We start from the raw sequence: 14,007 nt of genomic DNA, 5'->3' as shown, positions 1-14,007 counted from the left end.
TTCAACTAATTTGCCTGGTACTGACGTTAGACTTTCCGGTGTGTAATTGCCAGTCATTCGGTACAGTAGCTGATTTAAAGGACAGGTTACAAACCATAGTTAATATGATAACCACTGATAACTACTCTCTGGGAATGGTTTTCCAACCAGTTTTGTGCCCAGTTTTGCACCCACCTCATTGTAGCTCCATCTAGGTTGGATTTCCCTAGTTTATTTATGAGAAGGTTATGCTAGACAGTATCAAAAGCTTTACTAAAATCAAGATATACCACATCTACCGCTTCTCCCCTATCCACAAGACTTGTTACCCTGTCAAAGAAAGCTATCAGGTTGGTTTGACATCACTTGTTTTTGACAAATCCATGCTGACTGTTACTTATACTGCAATGCATATGTACGTGCATGTGTCTAAGCATATATGTTATTATATATTTATTTTATATAGTATGATATACATTGAAACACTAATAATGCATCTTGATAAGGGGAGAGGAAGAAGAAGAGAGGGAATTCTACACTTTGACCATATGAGATAGCATGAGGTTTGTGAGATAGAGCAGGGCCGCCCGGAGGATTCAGGGGGCCTGGGGTCTTTGGTGGCAGGGGTCCTTCCGTTCCGGGTCTTCGGGGCACTTCGCTGAAGACATGGAGTGGAGGGACCCCCGCCGTCAAAGACCCGGAGAGGAAGAAGCGGCAGCGGGTCCTTCACTCCAGGGGTGTTCGGCGGCACTGAAGAACCCTCCCCCCCCCCGCCCCCGCCCACCACCGAAGTGCCACCGAAAACTCTTGTGGGGGCAAATTGCCCCACTCTTCCCACCCACCCCCCCGCGGGCGGCCCTGAGATAGAGTCAGATACAACATAAAAGGCACTGTATTAAAACAGAATTATTTAAGTCAGAGGTTTCCCAAACTGAGGTCCAGAAACTCACTTTCCTCCTGGGGAGAGCAGCTGGCTGGCTGCCTCAGCTTCTTCCACCAGCAAGAGGAGTTAGAAGGCAGTCATGACATCTTCTGAATGTTTTAATCCACTTGGGGCCTTAGCCTGTAAAGTTCTGGCACTTTCAATTCCCACTGATTTCAGTGGAAATTGAAATCACTCTGAACTGGGCCCTATAAATCCTTTATCACATAAGAAAGTTTAATGTGGAGAATAAGGATAATAAAAATAGAGTGAGGATAAAAAAAAGGAAATTATGACGGTCTCCAGGATAATAGTAGTAAAAAAAAATAACATCCTTGGGTAAAAATAGTTCCTTCAATTGTCTATAACTACGGGCAGCATGCCACTGATTTAAGGCCCATCCCACAATTACATATGCATGTGGGTTATCTTGCTGATATGATCAGCCCATTTGAGTTCAGTGGGTTTACTCACATGAGTACAGTTACTTATATCCCTAAATGCTCAGTGGTTTGGGCTCTTAGAAACTGTGTTTTTGTTTTTTTTACTTTGGGCAACATTTTATTTCTTTTGCCCTCTGGGCCGCTCACTATTTATATCGACTAATCCTTGTTTCAGTTGGAAGAAACAGCTGAGATTGCAAACTTTAACAATTTCATATTCTGAACTCTAATTAGTTTAATGTAACATTATTTATTCAGGAGTGCTGGTTCTTTAGTCAGGTTTCAATATAATCTTAACATAATCCCTATTTTTTTCCTTTCACATTTCATACTTCTCTGAAACATTTTTTAAATGTTTTGATCTACTGTGTAAACACTTAATATGTGGCTTGTTTTGTGCTGTCATATTTTCTTTGATTGTTCATTTGTAATTTGACCTGACAGGTGGTATTTTAATTAAAAGTAAGGATATCATTATTATTCTATACATTAACAAATGTGTGTGTTAGATAGTATAATTTACAATATCTAAAATACATTAGTGTTTTTCTTCCTCCTCCTGATCCCTTAATTTAAGGTTGGTCTCTAAAGTGTGATTATTGCATATTTCCCACTTACTGTATTACTTCTCTGGGCATCATATATTAAATATATTTCCTTCTGTTTCAACTGCTTTACTGTTTGACTGTTATTTAACACAAATGGAATTCTCTCTCATTGTTTAAATCCCTTGATAAGTGGTCTGCTTCCTAGAGAACATTAATTGGCTGAGTTAATACAATAAAAATAACAATGGTTCCTAAATTCACTGTATATTCACTATGGGTGAAATTCAGCCCTGTGCAGAGGGCCAGCCTCAGGTCTATGTATCAACAAATGCTACTAACGTCTTCAAAATAGGGAGGTTGCCTGGTCCCTAAACAGGTGTTCTGAAGAGCCTGGAACAAGGACTGCTTGAACAGTGCTCTTCTCAGTCCAAGGAAGCAACAGAGGTAGGGAGCACACAGACAAAAGCTGGCTTAGGGACCCAGAGAACCTTGTAGACAGGCTGCTTTATCCCTAACAAACAGATAAGACCATTTATCTTCCTTTCATTTTGATTTCCCCTCATTGAAGTGAGCCTGCCTCACTTCAGCAGTGGATTCTATCTGGAGAAACAGGATGAGAAAAAGCTTTGGTTTTTACACTGTGAACGAGCCAGAGCAGAGAAGACACACGTTGGGAAGCTAATGAATGAAAGAGAACAGCAGGCTCTCTTACCTTGAGTATTTCCTTAATTTTTCAGTGGCCGATGCCCGAAGTCAGGGTCGCATTCATAGAGTTTGTTTTTCTTATATCTAGAATGGAATAAGAAAAATGCAAGAATAAGTATAATATAAAGCCATAGTCATTATCATAGAAGAATCCTTTCATTTGTTCACTGCTGTATGTTACAGAAAAAAAAAAGTAAGCAAAGAGAAAAGAGAAATAAGCCATGCGAAACAAAGAAAAGATGACATACAAGGGAGAACCACCTCCACACAGAGCCAAGGAATTGTCATCAAACACAATGACATCAGCCTATTAGTTTCTCCAGCACTATTTCACCAGATCTCCCCATACACTTTACTGTTCCATAGTTATCTGTCAGTCGAACAACTCTAAAAATAACAGCCAAATGTTGTCATATTTATGAGTTCTTTCCTTCCTTTATAAGCTTCTCTTTCAAGAGCTGCCATGTCACAGAACCACTGGACCATTTTTCTCTTCTGGGAGGTGCAGCTAATTACCAGGGTTGTAACATCATCTATTTTGCGCCCAAAGAAATGCACAGGAGTCAGCCTTCTTATGAATCCATGAGTAAGAGCTTTGTGTCAGGTGAACACCGACATAAAACAATTCTGTTTGGAACAGTAGAGAATTCCCTACTCTTAAGCTAATTCTTAAGTGTTCTGGTACCAAATCATTCCTAGTTTTTGAACTGTTTCAGAAAGTGCGTAAGAGGAACCCACCGTATCCCCGATATCTCCAGCACTTCTCTGTCCTTGTGGCCAAATCATTAAGCACTCAACAGCTTCCCCATTGTTTTCTGTGGAATCTGGTGGGTGCTGAGGATTTTTGAAAATTTGACTACTTTATTTGGACCAAATCCTGCCATTATGCTTTCTGTTTCAAACAAACCTAAAACAGGGAAGATGCTCAGATACTGTGGTGATGGTTGGCAGTATAAAATCCTAAGACAGACAGACAATAACAGAAATGTTAATGAAAGACAGGAGTTGTTATTAGCATTTGTGTGTGTTTGTTTGTTATTTGTATTTCTATAATACCTAGAGGCTCCATTGTGCTGGGTGCTGCAAAAACGAATAGTAAAAGACAGTTCCTGACCCAAAGAGCTTGCAATATATTGCCTCAATCCTGCAAAGATGTACGTAGGTGCTGAACTTCATGCACTGTGGGTAGTGCTATAGACGTTAATGGGATTATTTACAGTGCATAAAATTAAGTACCTATATAAGTCTTTGCAGCATCAGGGATTAATTGAGTGAGTTGATGAAGTACAATGTCCTCTTCAAGCACATCTTTGTGACTAAAGATTTTTACACATTTCAAATTTTCTACCCTGGTAAGTAGTCTCTATAGAATTACACGAGGCGTGAAAATGCAGTGGGATATGTTATCAATCGTGCACTAACCAGAAACAGTAGGCAGGTTTGTTTTGTTTTTATTGCCAAACTTTGCATTTAGCAACTACAGCATTTCTGTAAGAAATGCATTTTATTTCCAGACTTGGTGTACTTTTTTTGAAAAAAAATTATCTGATGTTTCAATCTCATTTTCTTCCCTTACTTTATTTAGCAGCTTAATGGCCCCAGAAAATACATTTTCCCCTCCTGAGTATGTAACAGTGAGGATAGCCAAGAAGGCAACTGAGGATCCATCCTCTTCCATTAGAAACGCGTTCTTATGCAAAGCAATTTCCCTCTTTCTGGTCTAGGTGAGCAGGCTAATGTGTTTTGGCATGAAAATGGCTTTTAGTTGATACAATTGAATTGTGCCATTTAAAAGCAAGTGAAAGCTCCATACCATTTCTTTGTCTAGAAGGCCATCTGTACATCCCTCAAAACAAACAAACATGCTCATTTATTTTCTTTCTGAATCACACTGTCTCCTCTCCAGAAAGTAAGCTGTCTCTTCTCCTTTAATCTAAGAAAGCATGTATTCCTCCTCCTATTCACCTGTCACATAGGGATTTATAAGAGTTAAGGTTTGTTACAATACACTGTAGGCTCTTTCCCTTCAATCTTCTTGTTAAAGCCTATATATTTTCATAAAATACACATCAGGAACTATGAGCCTGATTCCGTTCCCACTTAAATCAGTTGTATACTGGTTTAGTTCCACTAATTTCAACAGAATCACTCCTGATTTACAACAGTATAACTGAGTTTAGAGTCAAGCCATCTTTATTTCTAACTAACAGTGTGATTTCTTCTCATTCTCTGTGAATTCACTTTATCATCTGGTCTTCATCAGGAACAACTATAAATCCCCTGATGCAGGCTTCCAGTAATTAGTGCTTAGAGGCTTGTTGTTCAAGTCTTTGCCAAGGAAGACAGGATATTTATCACTCTGATAGTAAGTACAGTAGTTGTGGGTCCTGCTCACAAAGTTCAGATCTGGAATCTGATCTCATGCTGAATTTCTCCAAAGACTGGGGACTGCTCAGTGTTCTAGAGTAGTTCTTTATAGAGACATGAGTGAGTTGTGCAGTTTGAGAAAGGTAAGATCTAGATCCATGGTTCAGGGTATTCAAATCTGGTGCTCTAACCTTTCACTATCTTGCCTGGGACTAGAAAATGACCAGAGTTTTACCCAGTCACTTTCAAACAATTAGCTACTGCAACTCAGTGGCAGAAAGATTTGTGAGCTTTTCTGAACAGAGCAGAGTTCACCAGGCCCTAGGTGAAGATGTTGCCAACACACTGTGAGGCCATGAAGTTAGCTAGTGAGGACTGATTATAAGTCTTGGAGAAGATGGACCATCAGAAGTTTTGAGATAAACCCTTTTTCTTGGTGGTCTCTCTACATAATTTGGCCCAGTGTCAGATAGGCTGGGTGACTTGCTGGGTCCACCCAAGACACAGACAGTAGGGGGACCAATGGATATGATGATATTGGAACAGTACTTGGAAAGTTTTCTTGATGGTCAATCAGTGAGACAGGAAGGCAGAAACTGTGCAAGTGCAGCATGTATTTTTAAAGCATGAGAGATGGGACCATGAGCCCCAGGGATGTCGTTAAGAAACTGGCTGCAGGGGATCTAAGCGACAGAGAGAAGGTTTAGAAAGGTTTTGTTACCATCTGTAATAAAAATGTATTAATTTATGTAACATCTTGCATCCAGAAGATTGCAGTATGAAAATAAACCGTCTACCACTGGGACAGCCATCTCTGCAGTGGAATATGGAGGAACGAATATTTTTCTTTTTATCCTTTTTGTTCCTGAACCTTTTCCTATTTTACTGTTAGAACAATAACAGTAAATAATAACAGCAGCTTGGGGGCCCTCCTTTTCTATTTCTCCAGCCAAGATGAAAACAAGTGTTCATTTTACTTCTCATTCCAAACAAACTAAAACAAAAGAGCTACCCTATCAAAGAGTGATGCTTCCTGCCAGTTATAGTGGGGGTTTTATAGTATTAAAGGTCCACTTACATCCTACTTGGAGGACTCAAGGTGGATTTGAGTGGTACAAAGGCCTTGCATGAGCTCTCTGCAGAGGGGTACATATTTCATTCAGTTTGAGCAGCACCTTTGACTACCGGTAACACCCAGTAGCTGAAAATGTTAAAATAATCAGAATTCCCCTGTTGACCAAGCAGTGTCCTTCACTTAGGTGCACAAGCTTCAAGTTCATTACTGAAAACTGACATAGTTATGATGAAGCTATAAAACTTGGGAAAACACACTAAGAAAAAGTGACGTCTTCCCTCTCACTGCACACCACACAAATGTTGCCAGTTTTGCTTTAAAGCAGTTTCCAATGTTCCACCTATCTCTATTTGTTATGTGTAAATCTCTTAATGTCCTAGAGAACACAAGTACATTGGGGTTATAATCCAGAGATGGATCTGTACAGCATAAACTCAATGTCAGATTGATTTTATTTTTGTACAATTTGAAAAACACCAAATAATCATCTGGCAAAATTATTACGTGCTTTTCGTTTTGTGACCTTTCTATTTCCACAGCAGCATAATTTATAGTAATTATGTCACAAGAACACTGCTGAGATTCAGTTCAAAGGCGTTGACACATCCTTGAGAATGTATCTGTAGACGTGGTTATATTTATCCAAAACTCACTCTTTTTCTCTCTGGGTTAATAAAAGCTGCAAATGCTTTGTGGTCTGAAATACCTCTCAGAATAATGGCAACACAAAGAATTCTATTCTCGCTTAATATAATGATCATATGTGAATATCAGAGCCATAAAACTTAAGCCAGTAGCTGCTATTCTATTTCAGTGTATCATCAGGATGCAGTCAGCTATGGGCAAATACTTAACTGGTATAATTTGTAACTTTTTACATTCTTTTTGAATGAGATGGTGTGCCATTGGGATAGATACTTTTCTTTTCCAATTGTTATTTGCCAAACAAGGGCATTCATTGAGCTTTTGATTCTAGACATATTATTTAACCAAATGTTTATCTGACACCTGGAAAATCATTCTCTTTTTTAAAATGTGGTGGTGGAAAAGCAATTACATTTTAAACAGTGTTTCAGAGTCACTTCCCAAGAATTCTCTGGAAGCAAACCTGAGCTTTCTTTGCTCTTTAACAACCTGTTTCACCCACCACCAGACATATCAGCTTTTTAAAAGCATTTAATGAAGAACTGAACATGACAACATGGTATATATTCCAAGACTATTCGACTTGCAATCACTGAAAAGAGATTAGAAAGTGGTTAATATTTTGTCAAGATTAATGTTTACATTTATATGCAACCTACAGATCAAATGTGGCCCAAGTGTTATGTTTTTCCACACACTAAGAGCAAAGAAATACACACACACACCCAGAGTGTTCCAGTGTGGCAGAGATCAACTTCATCTTTTATTGTGGTGTGACTGTAAGTCCCAGCATGCAAAGCGCCATCTTTATTCAAACAGTCTTCCATTCAAAGATGACACTTTGCATGCTGGGACTTGTAGTATCTACAGGCTGCACCTTTGTCTTTTTATTCATATGAAGGAAGAGGGTGGCTGAAATCTATTTTATATAAATACAGACCTGAGTCACAACATATGGATACAGATATTGAATACCTCAAACTGTGGGGATTTTCTGATAGGAGATTTTGTTTTGGCCAGAGACAAGAGGGACTAGTGGTGAAATTCTGATGCTGATCTGGATTCTAACCTACTACCTTCCTAAATTCAGCAGTGTTGAAATCTAGGATAATATTTTGCTCTTGTTGCTGTTAAAGGACCAACTCTAATTTTACACAAATTAATTTAATTCCTCAGGCTTCTGACTGATAGCCAAGGTAGCAGTCCGTTGCTGGGTAGTCAGTCAAAGCAAAAAACGGGGGGTAAGAAACTTTCATTAGGGAAGTTTGGGAGAATGTCACTTGTGTATCCTTTATTTATAATAAGGGATTTTAGAATTAAATTCTGCCAGGTTGCGTATGGAAGGAGGGCAACGCCATCTGCCAAACAAACTGGTAAATAAATACATTTGGCAGAATGCCTTATACATTTTCCAATATATATTTGGAAAAAGTGTAAGGCATTCTGCCAAGTGTGTGTGTGTGTGTGTGTGTGTGTGTGTGTATATTTACACACACACACACTTGGGATAACCCAGCTCCCCCAGGACTCCCCTTCCTCCCTGTTTGGCAAAGTGAGACTTACCAGACAGGAGAATCACAAGTATGAGCAGCAAGGTAAGCTAGTGTCTGGCTGGGGAATTTATGGGGCACCTGGCCTTTCCTGCCAATGGGTGGAGAAGCACCAGCATCTGATGGGGAAGAAGAGGTGTTGCAACTGGGAATCCCCTTTTTCTCTAAAGCAAGATCTATAGCTCCCACCCACCATATTGGTTCCTTCTCCCCTTACATGGGAGAGAAGACAAAGTAAAAACTCTGCTGCATCTCTCTACCCTCTAGAAGGAGAAAATCCCCACCATCTACCTCTCACATCTAGGGGGGAAAAGACATAATAATACACAATAGATTTTATTTTCCATAACATCTCTCCATTGAAATATCTTGGAAATTGCAACAACCTTTTAACGGAAAAGGACTCTCTGATCTCTTACTTGTATTTCTTTTGATATTAACACAGATTCTCCAACCTGGTAGATATTAGAGAAGAAAACATCACTACCCAGCTCCACACTCATGTACACACTTGCTTGGTTGGCAAGGAGCCTCCCTGGGAACATGAACTCCCTTCAGATTCACTTCTTTTCTTGACCCCATTCTCTTCCTCTTGCTGCAGCCCAGCAGAACAAGAGGATGTAACGTTGCATTACCACATGGCAGCAAGACGTCTGAAGACAGCCATCAAAACAAGTGTGAGAGCAGAATCAATCCCTTAATTTTTTTATTCAAAAAAACAAATTCTATAAAACAAAAATGCTAAAAAATTGAAAGGGTAGGTGCCTCTCCTGTGGGCACAACATCTTGGCTCAACTGGGGAAAACTTGGGTGAACTTGGTCAATGCCATTGCCTCCAAATGTGTCTGAAATGTCTGAAGTGATGGCAAGATAATGCTACTGTATCTCCCTTTCCTTGCCTTTTCAAGAAAATGGATTCTAAACATTGCAACTATCAAGGTATCCATCTCTGAATGTTCAGGAAAGTCTACTTTCAGTAAAAAAAAAAAAAAAAAAAAAAAAAAAAAAGGCCCTAGGATAAGATTCTGTAATGTGCTATGGAGTGGAAGTCTCAGTTTAAAAGCAGATGGACACATTATACTGGAGCAGTGGAAAGAACAGAGTGTACTGTGGAGACTGGCATACATACGCCTGAGTATTTTACAAAAGACATAAGAGAGATTCCAAATGTTAAGTTACAGCAGGTGCAGGATTCATGGCCAGTTTTTGTGGTTTATCAAATCTCTTTTACCGGGAGTGAGGGGGAGGTATGATTTGATCAAGGTCAAATGCTCTTGTAGTACATTTCAAAAGTAACTGTCTAACATTCTTATTCTTGGATACATCATGAATAAACAAATTACCATCAGGATCAGTTGGTTTCTGAAAATAACTTTACACTATGTGAATGGCAATTAGCAGATATAAAACCATATGCCCATTAGAAAGTACTATTAATAATAATGGGCACCAGAGCACAGTTGCCAACTTTCATGCAGTAAATAAGCACCTTGACTTTCACAATAAGCCAAAAATCAAGCTCATCCTATTCAAAACAAGGCGAATCCCTAAGAACCCCAACACTCTATGTGACTAGATCCCTCTGGCATGCAGTCTGGGACTGTGGTGGGCCCGCTGTGCCCCCCTGACTCTCTCCCGCCTTGCCCCTGCTTGCCGGGAGCCAATCAAAAAAAAAAAAAAGAAGCAATAAGCTACAAGCCAAAAACTATCCAACAAGCAACTCACAAGCCAATTAAGCCAAAAACAAGCCCAATTTCTGCGTTATTTTCACGGGTCTGGCATGTCTGCACCACAGTCCCCAGCTTCTCTACAGGGCTGCTCCTTCTGCAGACCTGTGCCTCTTCAGTCAAAGTCCTATTGATTCACAAAGAGGAGCAGCAATCAATCATATAGCTTCAGGTCAATATTTTAAAAAAGCCTACAGATGTCTACAGGAAAGGTCCAAAATACCATACCACAGCAATAACAATGTTTCTGCTATCACTATATGGACCAAATGCTGACGGTCTGCAAAATATTTCTCATGTCTTCTGGTTGAAAATTCTCCTCCTATAGAAGTTGTAGTTCTGTCCTCTATATGCGGCTCACTCAGGCTCCTCCCTGAGTCCTCAGTGCTTGCTGGCTCAATGGAGTGAGGTAGCAACAATAACAAGGGATGCCCAAAACGGAGAGGCGTTCAAATTTTACAAGTTTTAAAATCTGGCCACAGGGGTATAATATTGTTGCCAGCCATAGCTCTGCTAGTAAATGATGTTATTTTAAGTAAATGCATTTTCTGATCCAGGGTGGTTCTATATGGAAAAGGCCATGGTATTTTTCAGAGAAGGTCATAAATGAGTCATTGTGCACTAAAGATGTTTCTTGTTAAACGGCTTGCTAAGAACTAATACACTGAGGCATCCATGAATTAATCCAGCCCCACATATGTTAGAGGCATTAACCTGTTGAAATGCTATTTAATTAACTAAGATTCCCGTTTGCTCCAAAATAGCTTAGATGGCAGAAATAGTATCAAAAGAAGCAGTGGATGGGAAATAACATATATTGAATCATAGAATATAAGGATTGGAAGAGACCTCAGGAGGTCATCTAGTCCAATCCCCTGCTCAAAGCAGAATCAGCATAGACCAACACAACTAAATCATCCCAGCCAAGGCTTTGTCAAGCCGGGCCTTAAAAACCGCTAAGGATGGAGATTCCACTACCTCCCTAAGTAACCCATTCCAGTGCTTCACCACCCTCCTAGTGAAATAGTGTTTCCTAATATCCAACCTAGACCTCTCATACTGCAACTTGAGACCATTGCTTCTTGTTCTGTCATCTGCCATCACTGAAAACAGCCTAGCTCCATCCTCTTTGGAACCCCCCTTCAGGTAGTTGAAGGCTGCTATCAAATCCCCCCCACCCTACTTCTCTTCTGCAGACTAAATAACCCCAGTTCCCTCAGCCTCTCCTTGTAAGTCATGTGCCCCAGCTCCCTAATCATTTTTGTTGCCCTCCGCTGGACTCTCTCCAATTTGTCCACATCCCTTCTATAGTGGGGGAACCAAAACTGGACGCAAAACTCCAGGTGTGGCCTCACCAGTGCCGAATAGAGGGGAATAATCATTTCCCTCGATCTGCTGGCAATGCTCCTACGAATACAGCCCAATATGCCATTGGCCTTCTTGACAACAAGGGCACACTGCTGACTCATATCCACCTTCTTGTCCACTGTAATCCCCAAGTCCTTTTCTGCAGAATCTGATGAGCTGCAGATTCACTACCATTCTACTTCACCCCCAGGTATGACTCTGAGGATCTAGATCAGAAGCAGGAAAGGTCAGGAGGGCAGACCAGTAAGCCCAGACAAGCTTGGTAGACACTGTTTGAAAGGGACTGTCCTGAAAGGAAAGGATGTCTTGAGATCTTGCCAGGAACTAGACCAAGTGAGCAACACTCCCATTTCTTCTTTAAGCTTCAAGACTGAGGCCCAGAATATCAGAAGGTCTGAAGAGGAAGGATTAATACTGAGATCTACCTAAGAGTGTACAGATGACACACTGCATCCATGGGTGAGGCCAATAATTTTTTTGGACACCATACTCAGATACTAGGGTGATTGGCCATATAGCAAAACTATATATAAATGTTATATAGATAGACCCAGATAAACTGTATGCCCATCTGAGATGGGCGCAGCTCACAGCTTGGAGAGGCCCTGCAGCTGCATGCTGGGTATGCACAGCAGAAAAGCCATGTGCCAGCCACTGTGTGGATGTGGTACAAGTGAAGAGATTGAACTTGGGCAGGGAAAATAGAAGAAGTGGTGCTGCTTTGTTAAAAGAAAGGAATGATGTGTTGTGAGATTACATTAGGAAACAGTTGGGTGTATGATAGTTTGGGCCCATGGGTGCTGTGATGGGGCTCCACTCACCACGCTGGTGCCTCCTGCTGGTCATCTTGTGGGCTAGCTCTGCAAGTCAGTATGCCCAGTCCCGGTGGTGCCTTGTCCACTGTCACTTCTGCTCCTGGACCTACATCACTCCAAGGACTGTAGTGTTCTCTTCATAACACAGCCCTCTGGATATGTCATGATCTGTACACCACCTCCCCCCCCCCTCCCACTTTCAAGGGTGAGTATTGCAGTCCAACTGTCCTGTCACTTTCCCAGTGGCAACTGCAGACAATTGTCTGGCCACTTCCCTGTGACCCCAGCACCCTCTTCACCCTTGCCTCAGAGTCTCAGCTGACCCTGCTCTGCAACTCTTCTTATATGTCCCAGCTGAGCCCTGATTGGCTGTTCCTTACAGCTCCTCTCCTATTGGCTGCTTCCTGCACAGCCTCCCGAGGGCCCTATTAACCCCTTGCATGCCAGTGTGGGGTGGATGCCCCATGAAAGGCACACATTGAGTGGATCTGGTCATGCCAGTATAAATTTTTTTAAACCCAGCTGTGAACTTTAATATTTGTTAATGAAGGTCCTCATTGAGTTATGTATGTGAACAATGACAACAATCTACTCTCTCATTCTGATTTTCTCCCTCTTGGCTATGGAAAAGTTGTCTGGTAAGTTTCAAGTTTCAGAAGCCTTCGATATACTAGGGGACTCTGTACCCATTTTCCAGCAAAGGTGCAACAGCACCAGTTCTAGCATCAGCATAAATGCTAGTATGGATGGCGTCAATTATCTCTACCACTGTGTCATGAAAACCTGCCCAGAGTTGGGCCAGATTTTCAATATTAGGGAAGTGTAATTATTTGTATTTCCCTAAATTATACTTGCAAATACCAACTGCACATGTGCAAAGCATCTAATAAAGTGTCATACAAATTCAGCAGACAACTTGGACGCAAGTGTAAGTCTAATTTAATCAGAGCAGGTGTTCATGACATAGTGGTAAAAACACCTGATTCCTGTCTATGCTAGTGTTTACACTATTGCTAGCAAACGGTACGATTGTAGTGATGCTGGAAAACATGGACAAAATTTTCTAGTGTAGAAAGAGCCTGTGTAGCCAAGACAATCTGTCATGCAATCACATACACGAAGGTATTTTCTAATTTTAAATACCACTAAATGACACCTTTTATCAGGAATAGTGTGTGAGAGGACAATCAGGAACACTACAGTCCTGCCAAGTTGTGTTCATTTGGAGGGAGACTCCTTGTGTTGGAATAAGATTTAGGCTGTTTACAAATGCACTTGTGATGAGGGATATGGGGATATGTTTCAATGAGATATTTAAAACCTTGTTCAATTTTTTAAAAATCTCCCTCCAATGGTCACAGCTTGAGAGCACTGAGTCTATCTGGGACCAAAAGTGGGAGGAGGTACCTGATCATGAATGCTATAGATCAGCTAATTCATATAACATATTGCAACAAATCTGTGATGGCATACATATAGACATCACAGTCAGCACCTCTAGCAGGCTAGATAGAATTCACACATCCAGGAGTCAGGACAGAACTCAAGATTTTTTTTTCTGCAAAAACATAGGCCTCTGTAACAGGAGATAAATGAGAACTTCCATTAGCTCTAATAGTATTAAGGCTCATATTCTCTATGGTCCAGCTATTGAATTGAGATCTTCATGCACAAGTCTGACCTTTGTCCAGCTGAGTGTGTGTATAGATATATATGTGTGTGTGTATATATGTGTGTGTGTACACACACACAGAGCACATTAAAATAATTCAGTTCTGATTCTGAGCACATTAAAATAATTCAATTCTGATTCTGCTAATTATCTTACTCCACTAATTGTTCTAAATTCCCGAGTTGGGCTTT

This window comes from Natator depressus, chromosome 4 (genome assembly GCF_965152275.1).
Source record: "Natator depressus isolate rNatDep1 chromosome 4, rNatDep2.hap1, whole genome shotgun sequence".
Classification (NCBI taxonomy): domain Eukaryota; kingdom Metazoa; phylum Chordata; order Testudines; family Cheloniidae; genus Natator; species Natator depressus.
Note: the sequence above shows the minus strand (reverse complement) of the source record.